Source organism: Somniosus microcephalus, unplaced genomic scaffold (genome assembly GCF_052327205.1).
Source record: "Somniosus microcephalus isolate GS21.2 unplaced genomic scaffold, FLI_Smic_1.0 scaffold4, whole genome shotgun sequence".
In the NCBI taxonomy this organism is placed as follows: Eukaryota; Metazoa; Chordata; class Chondrichthyes; order Squaliformes; family Somniosidae; genus Somniosus; species Somniosus microcephalus.
The window spans coordinates 2,647,833-2,661,926 of record NW_028225191.1 but is presented as its reverse complement, the minus strand read 5'-3'; positions in this window follow the sequence as shown (position 1 = coordinate 2,661,926).

Sequence of the window (14,094 nt, the reverse complement as noted above, 5' to 3'; positions counted from 1 at the left end):
GGATTCCATAAGGGTTTCACAATCCAATGTAATCTGATTTCATATGTTAGGCCAAGCGCAATATCTGTGAGTATCTTTGTTTCTTAGCATAATAGCAACGTTGTCAGAGTAGTATTTTGATAACACTTTGTTTATAAAAGGTTAATATTTGATAGTTACAGAAGTGAGTCCAAATGTTAGTTAGTTATACAATTAGTCTATTCTACTGTTGTAAATATGTTTATATCTTATGTAATATCGAATGTATAGTACTCAGTTTATGTCCAAAACATACTTTAACTTTGTTTACAGTTTCACAAAATTGTTCAAGTAAAGGCTTCAAACAGCAAACGGCTTCACGAAGAATTATTTTGAATAAGTGTTTAACTTGCTGGACAACTAGATAGGAGCATGTCTAGTGTGGCCAGTACAGTGAAAAGATATCAGTGAAAAGATAGCAATACAGCTAGCTGTGAAGAGCAGAGCAGGAGGAACCCAATGTAAGCCTTAACCTCGTAGAGCACATCTACCTCACATCAACATGTCAGAAGATAATAACGAAAATGCTTTGCAGCGAGGAGAAGACCTTAAACAGGCAGACGAAACTGTAGAAGGTGACAATCGGTCTATAAGCTCCGGTTACGTTAGATCGCAAGCTGGTTCAAGGTCATCAGGTGGTTCTAGAATAAGCGTGACTATCGCCAGAGCACTGGCTAAGCTAGTGGCAGCTCAAGCCAGAGCTGCACATGCGAACAGTGAAATAGAAATAAAAGTAAGACAGGCCCGTCTCCAAGCTGAACCCCAAGCGGAACAGGCCCGACTCCAAGCAGAACGCCAGGCTGAACAGGCCCGTCACCAAGTTGAACGCCAGGCTGAACAGGCCCGTCACCAAGTTGAACGCCAGGCTGAACAGGCCCATCACCAAGTTGAACGCCAGGCTGAACAGGCCCGTCTCCAAGTGGAACGCCAGGCTGAACAGGCCCATCTCCAAGTTGAACGCCAGGCTGAACAGGCCCATCACCAAGTTGAATGCCAGGCTGAACAGGCCCGTCACCAAGTTGAACGCCAGGCTGAACAGGCCCATCACCAAGTTGAACGCCAGGCTGAACAGGCCCGTCTCCAAGTGGAACGCCAGGCTGAACAGGCCCATCACCAAGTTGAACGTCAGGCTGAACAGGCCCATCTCCAAGTTGAACGCCAGGCTGAACAGGCCCATCTCCAAGTGGAACGCCAGGCTGAACAGGCCCATCTCCAAGTTGAACGCCAGGCTGAACAGGCCCATCTCCAAGTTGAACGCCAGGCTGAACAGGCCCATCTCCAAGTTGAACGCCAGGCTGAACAGGCCCATCTCCAAGTTGAACGCCAGGCTGAACAGGCCCGTCACCAAGCGGAACAGGCCCGTCACCAAGTGGAACGCCAGGCTGAACAGGCCCGTCACCAAGTGGAACGCCAGGCTGAACAGGCCCGTCTCCAAGTTGAACGCCAGGCTGAACAGGCCCATCACCAAGTTGAACGCCAGGCTGAACAGGCCCATCTCCAAGTTGAACGCCAGGCTGAACAGGCCCATCACCAAGTTGAACGCCAGGCTGAACAGGCCCCTCACCAAGTTGAACGCCAGGCTGAACAGGCCCATCTCCAAGTTGAACGCCAGGCTGAACAGGCCCATCTCCAAGTGGAACGCCAGGCTGAACAGGCCCGTCTCCAAGTTGAACGCCAGGCTGAACAGGCCCGACACCAAGTTGAACGCCAGGCTGAACAGGCCCATCTCCAAGTTGAACGCCAGGCTGAACAGGCCCGTCTCCAAGTTGAACGCCAGGCTGAACAGGCCCGTCTCCAAGCGGAACAGACCCGACTCCAAGCGGAACAGGCCCGTCTCCAAGCGGAACAGACCCGACTCCAAGCGGAACAGGCCCGTCTCCAAGCGGAACAGACCCGACTCCAAGCGGAACAGACCCGACTCCAAGCGGAACAGACCCGACTCCAAGCGGAAGAGGCCCATCACCAAGTTGAATGCCAGGCTGAACAGGCCCGTCTCCAAGTTGAACGCCAGGCTGAACAGGCCCATCTCCAAGTTGAACGCCAGGCTGAACAGGCCCGTCACCAAGTTGAACGCCAGGCTGAACAGGCCCGTCACCAAGTTGAACGCCAGGCTGAACAGGCCCGTCACCAAGTTGAACGCCAGGCTGAACAGGCCCGTCACCAAGTTGAACGCCAGGCTGAACAGGCCCGTCTCCAAGTTGAACGCCAGGCTGAACAGGCCCGTCACCAAGTTGAACGCCAGGCTGAACAGGCCCGTCTCCAAGTGGAACGCCAGGCTGAACAGGCCCGTCACCAAGTTGAACGCCAGGCTGAACAGGCCCGTCACCAAGTTGAATGCCAGGCTGAACAGGCCCGTCACCAAGTTGAACGCCAGGCTGAACAGGCCCGTCACCAAGTTGAACGCCAGGCTGAACAGGCCCGTCACCAAGTTGAACGCCAGGCTGAACAGGCCCGTCTCCAAGCCACATTAGACGCTCTGCAGCAACAAAAAGAGATAGATGCTGCATTAGCCGAGACACATGTATTCGAGGCAATTTTGGAGGGAGTTGATCCCGAGACAGCTTACAAACCTTTAATTCCCATTCTGTGGCAGAGTCCACGACTGCGCACCATAGATTACGTGAGCGACCATGCCGACATACAGTTTACAGGAGAAAGGGATGGAGGCCTGCACATCTCTACAGACGCAAGCACTTCGTATAACATGCCACAAGTTGCCAACCAAGGTCAAAGCAGACAGCGTGCCTCAAGTCGCAGAGTCTCCCCCAGCAGAAAGGAAGACACGGTGCAGAGGAATAGGACGCCGAATAGAGAAAGTCAGAGGCAAATCCCCTCTCGGTTCCTTGAGACCTCCAACAGAGCCCCTAGCCAAGGCAACCCTGGCACAGGTCCCAGCACCTACGACCTCGCCAAATACCTTGCACGCACCCAGCTGGTGACTTCGGGGTTAATCAAGTTTGATGACAGGCCGGAGAATTATCGGGCTTGGAAGTCCTGCTTCCACGATGCCATATTGGGCTTAGACCTGTCGGCAGGAGAAGAGCTCGGCCTCCTTATCAAATGGCTCGGCCCAGAGTCCGCCGGACAGGCCTGCAGGATAAAAGCGGCCAATGTGGGGCAGCTGCCAGAGGGGTTGAAGAAGGCTTGGGCGAGGCTGGAAGAAAGCTACGGCTTGCCCGAAGCCATTGAAAGGGCTCTCTTTGACAGGTTGGCGAACTTTCCGAGGTTGACGAGTAAGGAACCCCAGAAGCTCCGCGACCTTGGAGATCTGCTGTCGGAACTCAAAGCCGCAAAGCAGGACGGCTACCTACCCGGTCTATCGTACTTAGACACTTCCAGAGGGGTAAGTCCCATCATTGAGAAGCTTCCATTTAACCTGCAGGAGAAGTGGATAACGTTTGGATCAAAGTTCAAGCTAAAGCACAACGTGGCGTTCCCACCATTCTCTGCGTTTGTTAAATTCATCCGTAAAGAAGCCAAAGCCAGAAACGACCCCAGCTTCAACTTCTTCTCCTCCCACCCAGCACTTGCCAGAAGAGACAAGTTTGCCAGACATGGAAAGACACCAATATCTGTCCACAAAATGCAAGTGTCCTCAACTGAGCACACAAAGATTCAGAAGAAACCTGAGGATATGAGCAAACAATGCCCTATCCACAACAAGCCCCATCCTTTAAAGAAGTACAGAGGCTTCAGGGAGATGTCCCTGGAAGATTGGAATCAATATCTTAAAGAGAACTCTACATGTTTCAAGTGCTGCTCATCCACGAGCCATCTCGCCAAGAACTGCAAGGTAGATGCAAAATGCACTGAATGTGAAAGTGATCGGCACGTTTCAGCACTACACCCAGGCCCAGCTCCTTGGAAGTCAGAGACGCCTCCTCCTGCTTCAGAGCACGGCGGGGAGAGAGAGGGAGCTGCTGGTCCAGAGATTACATCCAGGTGCACCGAGGTGTGTGGAGAAGGAGTGAGCACAAGAGCATGCTCCAAGATTGCCTCGTTAATGTGTACCCTGTAGGATGTCGCCAGGAATCTGAAAAGATGAAAGCACACTTCCTAGAATTTGTCAAGAAAATGCTTGTCAACGATTATGCAGAGATAGCTCCTCCACTCCAGGAAGGCCAAGAGTGTTGGTACCTCCCTTCCTTCGGAGTCTATCACCCCAAAAAGCCGGAATAGATCCGCGTGGTGTTTGACTCCAGTGCACCATATCAGGGAGTCTCTCTCAACGACGTACTCCTCACAGGGCCCGATCTTAACAACAGCCTCTTGGGAGTGCTCATGAGATTCAGGAAAGAGCCCGTCGCCATCACTGCCGATATCCAGCACGTTTCATTGCTTCGTGGTGAGAGAAGACCACAGAGACTTCCTCCGCTTCCTGTGGTATCGGGACAATGACCCCAATAGAGACATTGTGGACTACAGAATGCGTGTCCATGTCTTTGGGAATAGCCCATCCCCTGCTGTCGCCATATGCGGACTAAGGAGGGCTGCCAAGGAAGAAGACGACGACTTTGGCAGTGATGTGAGAGGGTTCATCGAATGAGAGTTCTACGTCGATGACGCACTGAAGTCATTCCCGACCGAAGCAGAGGCCATCAGTACCCTCGGACGAGCCCAGGAACTACTTGCACTATCCAACCTCAGGCTGCATAAGATAGCCTCTAACAGACCAGCAGTGATGGCGGCATTCCCCCCTGAAGATCGTGCTAAGGACGTCAAGGACCTAGACCTCTTCACTGATGACCTCCCCCTACAGCGTAGCCTAGGGGTGTCGTGGAACATAGCAACAGACACGTTCACGTTCCAAGTCCTAGACGCCAAGAAACCCTTCACACGTAGAGGAGTGCTCTCTACAGTCAACAGCCTATACGACCCTCTCGGCTTCTTAGCCCCTGTCACCATACAAGGCAGGCTGCTCCTCAGGGAACTCTCCACACGCACTGAAGAGTGGGATTCACCTCTCCCCAAAGAGATGGAAGCAGTGTGGGACAGATGGAGAGACTCATTCCAAGACTTACAGGAGATCCAAATACCTCACTGCTCTACGTCTTTCTCTCCCTCAAATGCCCAATTCAAAGAGCTTCGTGTCTTTGCAGACGCATCCGCTAAGGCCATTGCAAGCGTGGCTTATCTGAAGGTCACCACTCAAGAAGGACAAAGCAAAATCGGCTTCATCTTTGATAGAGTCAAGTTGGCGCCCCAGCCAGACCTCACCATACCCAGATTGGAACTGTGCGTAGCAGAACGCAACCTACCCCCTCACAGCAGTCTACGGAAGCTGCATCCTATCATCGACACCGATGGACCGTCTCTGAGGTGGTTCTTCTTTTGTCGCCAGAGGACTCCAGTGACAAGTAGAGTTCGGACTATGTGGAGTCATTAACGACCCCAGACGGGGAGTGTTCTGGACCAATGGACTATTTTATGTGTGCAGATAGTACCCTCTGGTGGTGGTTATTGTGTTAGCAGTGTGTTTGTATGAAGCAGAGGTCATTTGACCTTTGTTCCTTTCTTCCTGTGTGAGGTCATTTGACCTTTGTTCCTTTCTTCCTGTGTGAGGTCATTTGACCTTTGTTCCTTTCTTCCTGTGAGAAGTCATTTGACCTTCATACCTTTCTTCCTGTGTAACACAGGAAGTAGAATTCCAGGAAGAACCTGGCAGTAATGGAGGATTCCATAAGGGTTTCACAATCCAATGTAATCTGATTTCATGTTAGGCCAAGCGCAATATCTGTATCTTTGTTTCTTAGCATAATAGCAATGTTGTCAGAGTAGTATTTTGATAATACTATGTTTATAAAAGGTTAATATTTGATGGTTACAGAAGTGAGTCCAAATGTTAGTTAGTTATACAATTAGTCTATTCTACTGTTGTAAATATGTTTATATCTTATGTAATATCGAATGTATGGTACTCAGTTTATGTACAAAACATACTTTATCTTTGTTTACAGTTTCACAAAATTGTTCAAGTAAAGGCTTCAAACAGCAAACGGCTTCACGAAGAATTATTTTGAATAAGTGTTTAACTTGCTGGATAACTAGATAGGAGCACGTCTAGCACGGCCAGTACATAGTGAGCATAGTAGTAGCAGACTTCAGAAGGACAGAGACAGACTGTGAAATGAGCAGACACAAGGCAGATGAAATTAAATGAGGATAAGTGTGAAGTGATGCACTTTGGGAGAAACAACAGGGAGAGGCCGTATAATCTAAATGGGACTATTTTGAGGGGGTGCAAGAGCAGAGGGACCAGGGGGTCCATATTCACAAATCTTTGAAAGTGCCCAGCAAGTTGGTGAGACGGTTCAGAAAGTGTGTGGGATACTTGGCTTTGCAAATAGTGCCATTGAATACAAAAACAAGGAAGTTACACTAAACCTTTACAAATCACTAGTTAGGAACATAGGACAGGAGGAGGCCATTCAGCTCCTCGAGCCTGTCCCACCATTCAATGAGATCATGGCTGATCTGTGATCTAACTCCATACACCCGCCTTTGGCCCATATCCCTTAATACCTTTGGGTAACAAAAACCTATCAATCTCAGATTTAAAATTAACAATTGATCTAGCATCAATTGCCATTCGTGGAAGGGAGTTCCAAACTTCTACCACCCTTTGTGTGTAGAAGTGTTTCCTAATTTCACTCCTGAAAGGTCTGGCTCTAATTTTTAGACTATGCCCCTAATCCTAGAATCCCCAACCAGCGGAAATAGTTTCTCTCTATCCACCATATCTGTTCCCCTTAATATCCTGAAAACTTCGATCAGATCACACCTTAACTTCTAAATTCTAGGGACTACAACACTAATTTATATAATCTCTCCTCGTAACTTAACCTTTGGAGTCCGGGTATCATTCTGGTAAACCTACGCTGCACTCCCTCCAAGGCCAATATATCCTTCCTAAGCTGTGATGCCCAGAACTGCTCACAGTGCTCCAGGTGTGGTCTAACCAGGGTTTTGTGCAGCTGCAGGGTTTTGGCCTCAGCTGGAGTCTTGTGTACAGTTCTGGGCACCACACTTTAGGAAGGATGTCAAGGCCTTGGAGAGGGTACAGAGGAGGTTGACCAGGATGGTACCAGGGATGAGGGACTTCAGTTATGTGGAGAGATTGGAGAAGCTGGGATTGTTCCCCTTAGAGCAGAGAAGGTTAAGAGGAGACCTAATAGAGGTGTTCAAAATAATGAGGGGTTTTGATCGAGCAAGTCGGGAGAAACTGTTCACTCTGGCAAGTGGGTCGGTAACCAAAGGTCACAGCTTTAAAATAGTTGCTAAAAGAACTAGAGGGGAATGAGGAGAATTGTTTTCACACAGAGGGTTGTTAAGATCTGGAATGCACCATCTGAAAGAATGCTGGAATCAGGTTCCACAGGAACTTTCAAATGGTAATTGTACACGTACTTGAAGAGGACTAGTTTGCAGAGTTCTGGGGATAAAGCTGGGGTTTGGGACTAAATTGGACAGCTCTTTCAAAGAGCCGGCACAGACAGGATGGGCCGAATCACCTCCTTCTGTGCTGTTAGATTCGATGATCAGTGTGAACACGCTGGTGTCTCTTAAGGCTCGTAGAGCTTTTAAAGCTCTTCCCACAGTCAGAACATTTAAAAGGGTCTCTCGTCAGTGTGAACTCGCTGGTGTTCCTTCAGATCCTTGGAGCCTTTAAAGCTCTTCCCACAGTTAGGACACTGAAATGGTCTCTCGTCCGTGTGAACTCGCTGGTGTTCCTTCAGATCCCCGGAGCTTTTAAAGATCTTCCCACAGTCAGAACACTGAAACGGTCTCTCGTCAGTGTGAACTCGCTGGTGTTCCTTCAGATCCCCGGAGCTTTTAAAGCCCTTCCCACAGTCAGAACATTTAAAGGATCTCTTGTCAGTGTGAACACGCTGGTGTGACAGGAGGGTGGATGACAGAGTGAATCCCTTCCCACACACGGAGCAGGTGAATGGCCTCTCTCCAGTGTGGAGGAGCCGGTGTCGCTTGAGCTCCCCGGAGCTTTTAAAACTCTTCCCACAGTCAGAACATTTAAAGGGTTTCTCGTCAGTGTGAACAAGCTGGTGTGTCTGCATGGTGGATGAATGAGTGAATCCCTTCCCACACATGGAGCAGGTGAACGGTCTCTCCCCAGTGTGAACTCGCTGGTGTGACAGGAGGTTGGATGAATGAGTGAATCCCTTCCCACACATGGAGCAGGTGAATGGTCTCTCATCAATGTGAACTCGCTGGTGTGACAGGAGGTTGAATGACTGAGTGAATCCCTTCCCACATTCGGAGCAGGTGAATGGTCTCTCATCAGTGTGAACAAGCTGGTGTCCCTTCAGACTCCCGGAGCTTTTAAAACTCTTCCCACAGTCAGAACATTTAAACGACCTCTCATCAGTGTGAACAAGCTGGTGTCGCTTGAGCTCCTGGGGGATTTTAAAGCTCTTCCCACAGTTAGGACACTGAAATGGTCTCTCATCAGTGTGAACAAGCTGGTGTCCCTTCAGCTCCCCGGGGCTTTTAAAGCTCTTCCCACAGTTAGGACACAGAAACGGTCTCTCATCAGTGTGAACAAGCTGGTGTCCCTTCAGCTCCCCGGAGCTTTTAAAGCTCTTCCCACAGTCAGAACACTGAAATGGTCTCTCATCAGTGTGAACAAGCTGGTGTTCCTTCAGTTCCCTGGGGCTTTTAAAGCTCTTCCCACAGTCAGAACATTGAAATGGTCTCTCATCAGTGTGAACAAGCTGGTGTCTCTTCAGCTGCCCGGAGCTTTTAAAGCTCTTCCCACAGTTAGAACACTGAAATGGTCTCTCCCCAGTGTGAACTCGCTGGTGTATTTGCAGGTGGGATGAACAAACAAATCCCTTTCCACACACGGAGCAGGTGAACGGACTGTCCCTGGTGTGACTGCGCCGTTGAACTTCCAACGTAGACGGGGAACTGAATCCCTTCCCACCGTCCCCACCTTTACCCGGTTTCTCCCCGGTGTGACGGTGTATGTGTCTCGCCAGGTCAGGCGATCGGCTGAATCCGCGTCCACACACCGAACACATGTGCGGTTTGTCATCGCTGCGATCGCTGCTTTCTCCTTCCATGTGCAAAGGCCGATGATATTCAGGTCCTGATGAATCCAGCGACTCTGTCAGATGTTGACGTAATGTTTGGTCTGAGCTTCCCGCCTGTAACTGCTCCACTTCTATAACCCTGTAAATTGAGATCAGAAAAGGATCAGAGGCAAACTGTTGTTTAATTTTCCCCTTTCCGAACCTAGGGGCAGTGAAGCTGATTTTCAGGCCCCAGCTGCTGCACAGGTTGGTTGAAAGGATCAGCAGTAATGGCGGCTGTAATACCCACAAGCCCCCACGCTCCAGAAAGCACTCTGTTGACTCCGAGTCCCGTGCATGTGCTCATGGCCCCCACGCTCTCCCTCCTGCTCCATAATCGCCTGTCCCGATCGGTCCACAACGCGCATGCTCAGCGCACAAAACCCCACGGTTGGAACATCGGGCGCGCATGCGGAGCCGCAACATCTGGTACGCATGAGCGGCTCAGGTGGGGGCGAGTCGGTGTTTCGCCTCAGCCGCCAAGGAGGTGCGCATGTGCAGGACGACCCAACATTCCTCCTGTCAGCAATCACTCCCTCGTTTCTTCAATAAAAACAGAAAATGCTGGAAATACTCAGCAGGTCAGGCAGCATCTGTGGAGAGAGAAACAGAGTTAATGTTTCAGGTTGATGACCGTTCGTCAGGACTGCTTGTTCTTTAGTGTCAGCCAGTGGCTCAGTGGGTAGCACTCTCGCCTCTGAGGCACAAAGTTGTGGGTTCAAGTCCCACTCCAGAAACTTGAACATTGAATGGCGGAGCAGGCTCGAGGGGCCAAATGGCCTACTCCTGCTCCTATCTTCTATGTTTCTATGTAAGTTTAGGGACCCTCCATGTTGACTTTGTCCGATCCTGTCACTGTTTTCCAAGTGCTCTGCTATTACATCCTTTAAAATGGACTCTAGCATTTTCCCCACTACCGATGTCAGGCTTACCGGTGTATAATTCCCCATTTTCTCTCTACCACCCTTTTTGAATAGTGGGGTAACATTAGCTACCTGCCAATCCATGGGTACTGTTCCAGAGTCTATCGAATTTTGGAAGAGGACCAGCAATGCATCTACTATTTCTAGGGCCACTTCCTTAAGTAGCCTAGGATGTAGATTATCAGGCCCTGGGGATTTATCAGCCTTCAATCCCATCAATTTCCCTAACACCATTTCCTACAAATACTGATTTCATTCAGTTCCTCCCTTTCATTAGACCCTATGTTCCCCAACATCTCTGGGAGGTTATTTGTGTCCTCCTTTGTGAAGACAGAACCAAAATATGTATTTAAGACCAGGACCAGTGCAAGATAGATTAAGGCGATACTTAGTACAACTAAATCAGGAGGTACAAGCGCTAAATAAAGTAGTAAGGAACCAACAACAGATTAAAGATCTAGAAAGGCAGAATGCTGGACTTAAACCAGACGAGTTGCCCAGAATAGGTCAACAAGTAATGACGCAAGTTATCGGAAGAAAGGGAATGGGGCCCGTTGGATGGGGCCATGTACTGTATTAATGACAAGTGATACGTGTGTTTGTCTACAGGAACCGATGGGTATGCGATGGAAGCAATGGACCCAGGTGAAACCATTTAACACTAAAGACCCCCATTCTACCCTCTCCTCTAGGGGAAAGAGCTCGGAAGACGACCAGACCTCTGTTTAAATTACAGATAAACATGGATCCAGTTGACCCTTTATATCAGAGAAGAAGCTCTCCCGGTTTACCCTTACACCCGAGAACTCATTCTTAATGTGGAAACAAGTCATCCTCGGTTCCGAGGGACTGCCTAAGCAGAAAGAAGAAGGTATAATTGGAGTAATACTTCTTTACTCCTGTACTCAAATCCTCTTGTAATGAAGGCCAGCATACCATTTGCCTTTTTAACTGCCTTTCACGACCACCGGACGTCCCAAAGCGCTTTACAGCCAATGAAGTACTTTTGAAGTGTAGTCACTGTTGTAATGTGGGAAACGCGGCAGCCAATTTGCGCACAGCAAGCTCCCACAAAGAGCAATGTGATAATGACCAGATAATGTTTTTTCGTCATGTTGATTGAGGGATAAATATTGGGCTCAAAACACCGGGGATAACTTCTTCGAAATAGCACCACGGGATCTTTTACATCCACCTGAGGGGGCAGATGGGGGCCTCGGTTTAACTTCTCATCCGTAGGACGGCACCTCCGACACTGCAGCGCTCCTTCATTACTGCCCCTCTGACAATGCGGCTCTCCCGCAGCACTGTCCCTCCGACAGTGCGGCGCTCCCTCAGTACTGCCCCTCCGACAGTGCGGCACTCCCTCAGTACTGCCCCTCCAACAGTGTGGCGCTCCCTCAGTACTGCCACTCCGACAGTGCGGCGCTCCCTCAGTACTGACCCTCCGACAGTGCGGCACTCCCTCAGCACCGCACTGGAGTGTCAGCCTCGCTTTATATACTCAAGTCCCTGGAGCGGGATTTGAACCCACAACCTTCTGACTCTGCTATCCACTGAGCCACAGCTGACTCCAGTCTTTTACACAGTTTCATCATAACTTCCTTGCTTTTGCACTCTACGCCTCTCCTAAAGCAGGGGAGTTATGATGAATTGTTAAACAGTTTTTTTTGCAGAGTGACCCAGGCTGTGTGTAGGAAACAATTGTGCATTTGAAAGCAGCTTGTATTGTGAAGCTTGTGCCCCTTTGCCAGGCCCGCTGCCTGCGGCCCCTCTCCCAGATTCCAGCCCCAGCTCTGTGTTGACTGAGCTGCTCTCACCTGGGGACAGCGCGTCACAATCGGCCCCAGCGCACCTGAGCTGGAGAGGAGGCCCCGCCCCCTAGCCGCGCCGCCATTGGTTGGAGGACCAGGCCGCCCAGTTCAGTCCTCCCACCTCCGCCCTCGTCCTATTGGTCAGCGCTCCCGTCAGTCAGAATCACATTGTTCTGGCTCACTCCGCCACCCCGCGCGGATCAATCCGCTCCGTTCGGCGTCCGCGGAGGTCCCGCTCGCCCGACTCTCAGGTTTGGGTTTTCTCGTCTTTTACTTTATAATCTCGCTCTCCGCTCCCCCTTCACCTCGATTTAAATCGATTCCCCAACAGATGACTTTACCCCGGCCGCTGATTCCGTCTGCTCCCCGGAGGCCCCGCGCAGGCGCACTGGCAGCCTCGCACCGTTGAGAAGCTTTTCAAAAATGTTTTTTTCCGAAACAAATTGAAAACACTCATTAATTCCCCAACCTCCTCCCCTCTAAAGTGCGATTATTATTATTCTTGTTTTTCCTCATTTGTGTGGGGTGTCTTTTTTTTACCTTGCGGTGGCGTGCGCCGATCCAACCGACCCCTGGGCGTTGCGTGCTGGCGTCAACGCGTAATCGGAGGGGGGGTGATTGACGCGAGGCGCCCGCCAATCAGGAGCGCGGAAAACGCTGGGAGGACCGGGCGGGCTGACGGTCCTCCAACCAATGGCGGCGCGGGAGGGAGGGGGGCGGGACCTCGGTGGGCTGCAGGCCGCTTTCCTGCTTTCATTGTCTGCAGGAGCTGTTAAAGGGAAGGGGAGGAGGGAGTGGAAAAAAACCCAGCTTGTGAGTGTTTATTCCTTTGCATTACCTTTATTGCAAGTCTATTCATCAACTGCATTCATTTAAAAATAAGTGAACCTTTTCTCTCTTTGACTTTTATCCAGAACAAAGAGCCCTGGTGCTGTGAACATTTTGGTGGGCAGCCACTTTTAAAGGGACAAAGACCAGCATTCTTCCTCCTCTCTCTCTCTCTCTCTCTCTCTCGTGAGTATTTGTGGTGGGTGAGAGGAGGGCGGGGGGGGAGGTGTGAGTCAAAGGGGACTGCGGCCTCTTTTCAACAAAAACAATTGCTTGGCCATTTAAAGGGGAATGGTGGCATAGTGGTTAGCACTGTTGCCTCACAGCGCCAGAGACCCGGGTTCGAATCCGGCCTCGGGCGACTGTGTGTGGAGTTTGTACATTCTCCCCGTGTTTGCGTGGGTTTTCTCCGGGTGCTCCGGTTTCATCCCACAGTCCAAAGATGTGTGGGTTAGGTTGATTGGCTATGTTAAATTGACCCTTCGTGTTCGGAGGATTAAATACGTGGGGTTACAGGGATAGGGTGGGATATGTGTCGGTGCAGGCTCGATGGGCCGAAATGGCCTCTATCTGCACTGTGGAGTTCCTGTGATTCTGTGGGTGCCCCCCAGGTATTTAAAGGGGCAGTGCCTCTTTCTTTCTGTATCATGTAAGAGCAGGGAGGTTCTGCTTGAACTGTACAAAACACCAGTTAGGCCACCGGCTAGAGTGCTGCGTGCAGTTCTGCTCACCCCATTGCAGGAAAGATGTGACTGCTCGAGACGGGAGATTTATGAGGTTGTTCCCAGGACTACAGAATTTCAGCTACAAGGAAAGATTGAATACATAGAAACATAGAAGATAATCTACATCCGAGGGTACTCAAGGAACTGGCCCTAGAAATAGTAGATGCATTGCTGGTCATCTTCCAAAATTCGATAGACTCTGGAACAGTACCCATGGATTGGCGGGTAGCTAATGTTACCCCACTGTTCAAAAAAGGTGGTAGAGAGAAAACGGGGAATTACAGACCGGTAAGCCTGACATCGGTAGTGGGGAAAATGCTAGAGTCCATTAGAAAAGACGTAATAGCAGAGCACTTGGAAAACAGTGATCGGATCGGACAATGTCAACATGGATTTACAAAAGGTAAATCATGCTTGACTAATCTACTGGAATTTTTTGAGGATGTAACTGGTAAAATAGATAAGGGAGAACCAGTGGATGTGGTGTATTTGGACTTTCAAAAGGCTTTCGATAAGGTCCCGCATAAGAGATAGAAACATAGAAGATAGGAGCAGGAGTAGGTCATTTGGCGCCTCGAGCCTGCTCTGCCATTCAATGCGATCATGGCTGATCATCCAAATTCAGTACCTGGTCCCTGTTTTCTCCCCATACCCCTTGATCCCTTTAGCCTTAAGAAATATATCCAAATCCTTCTTG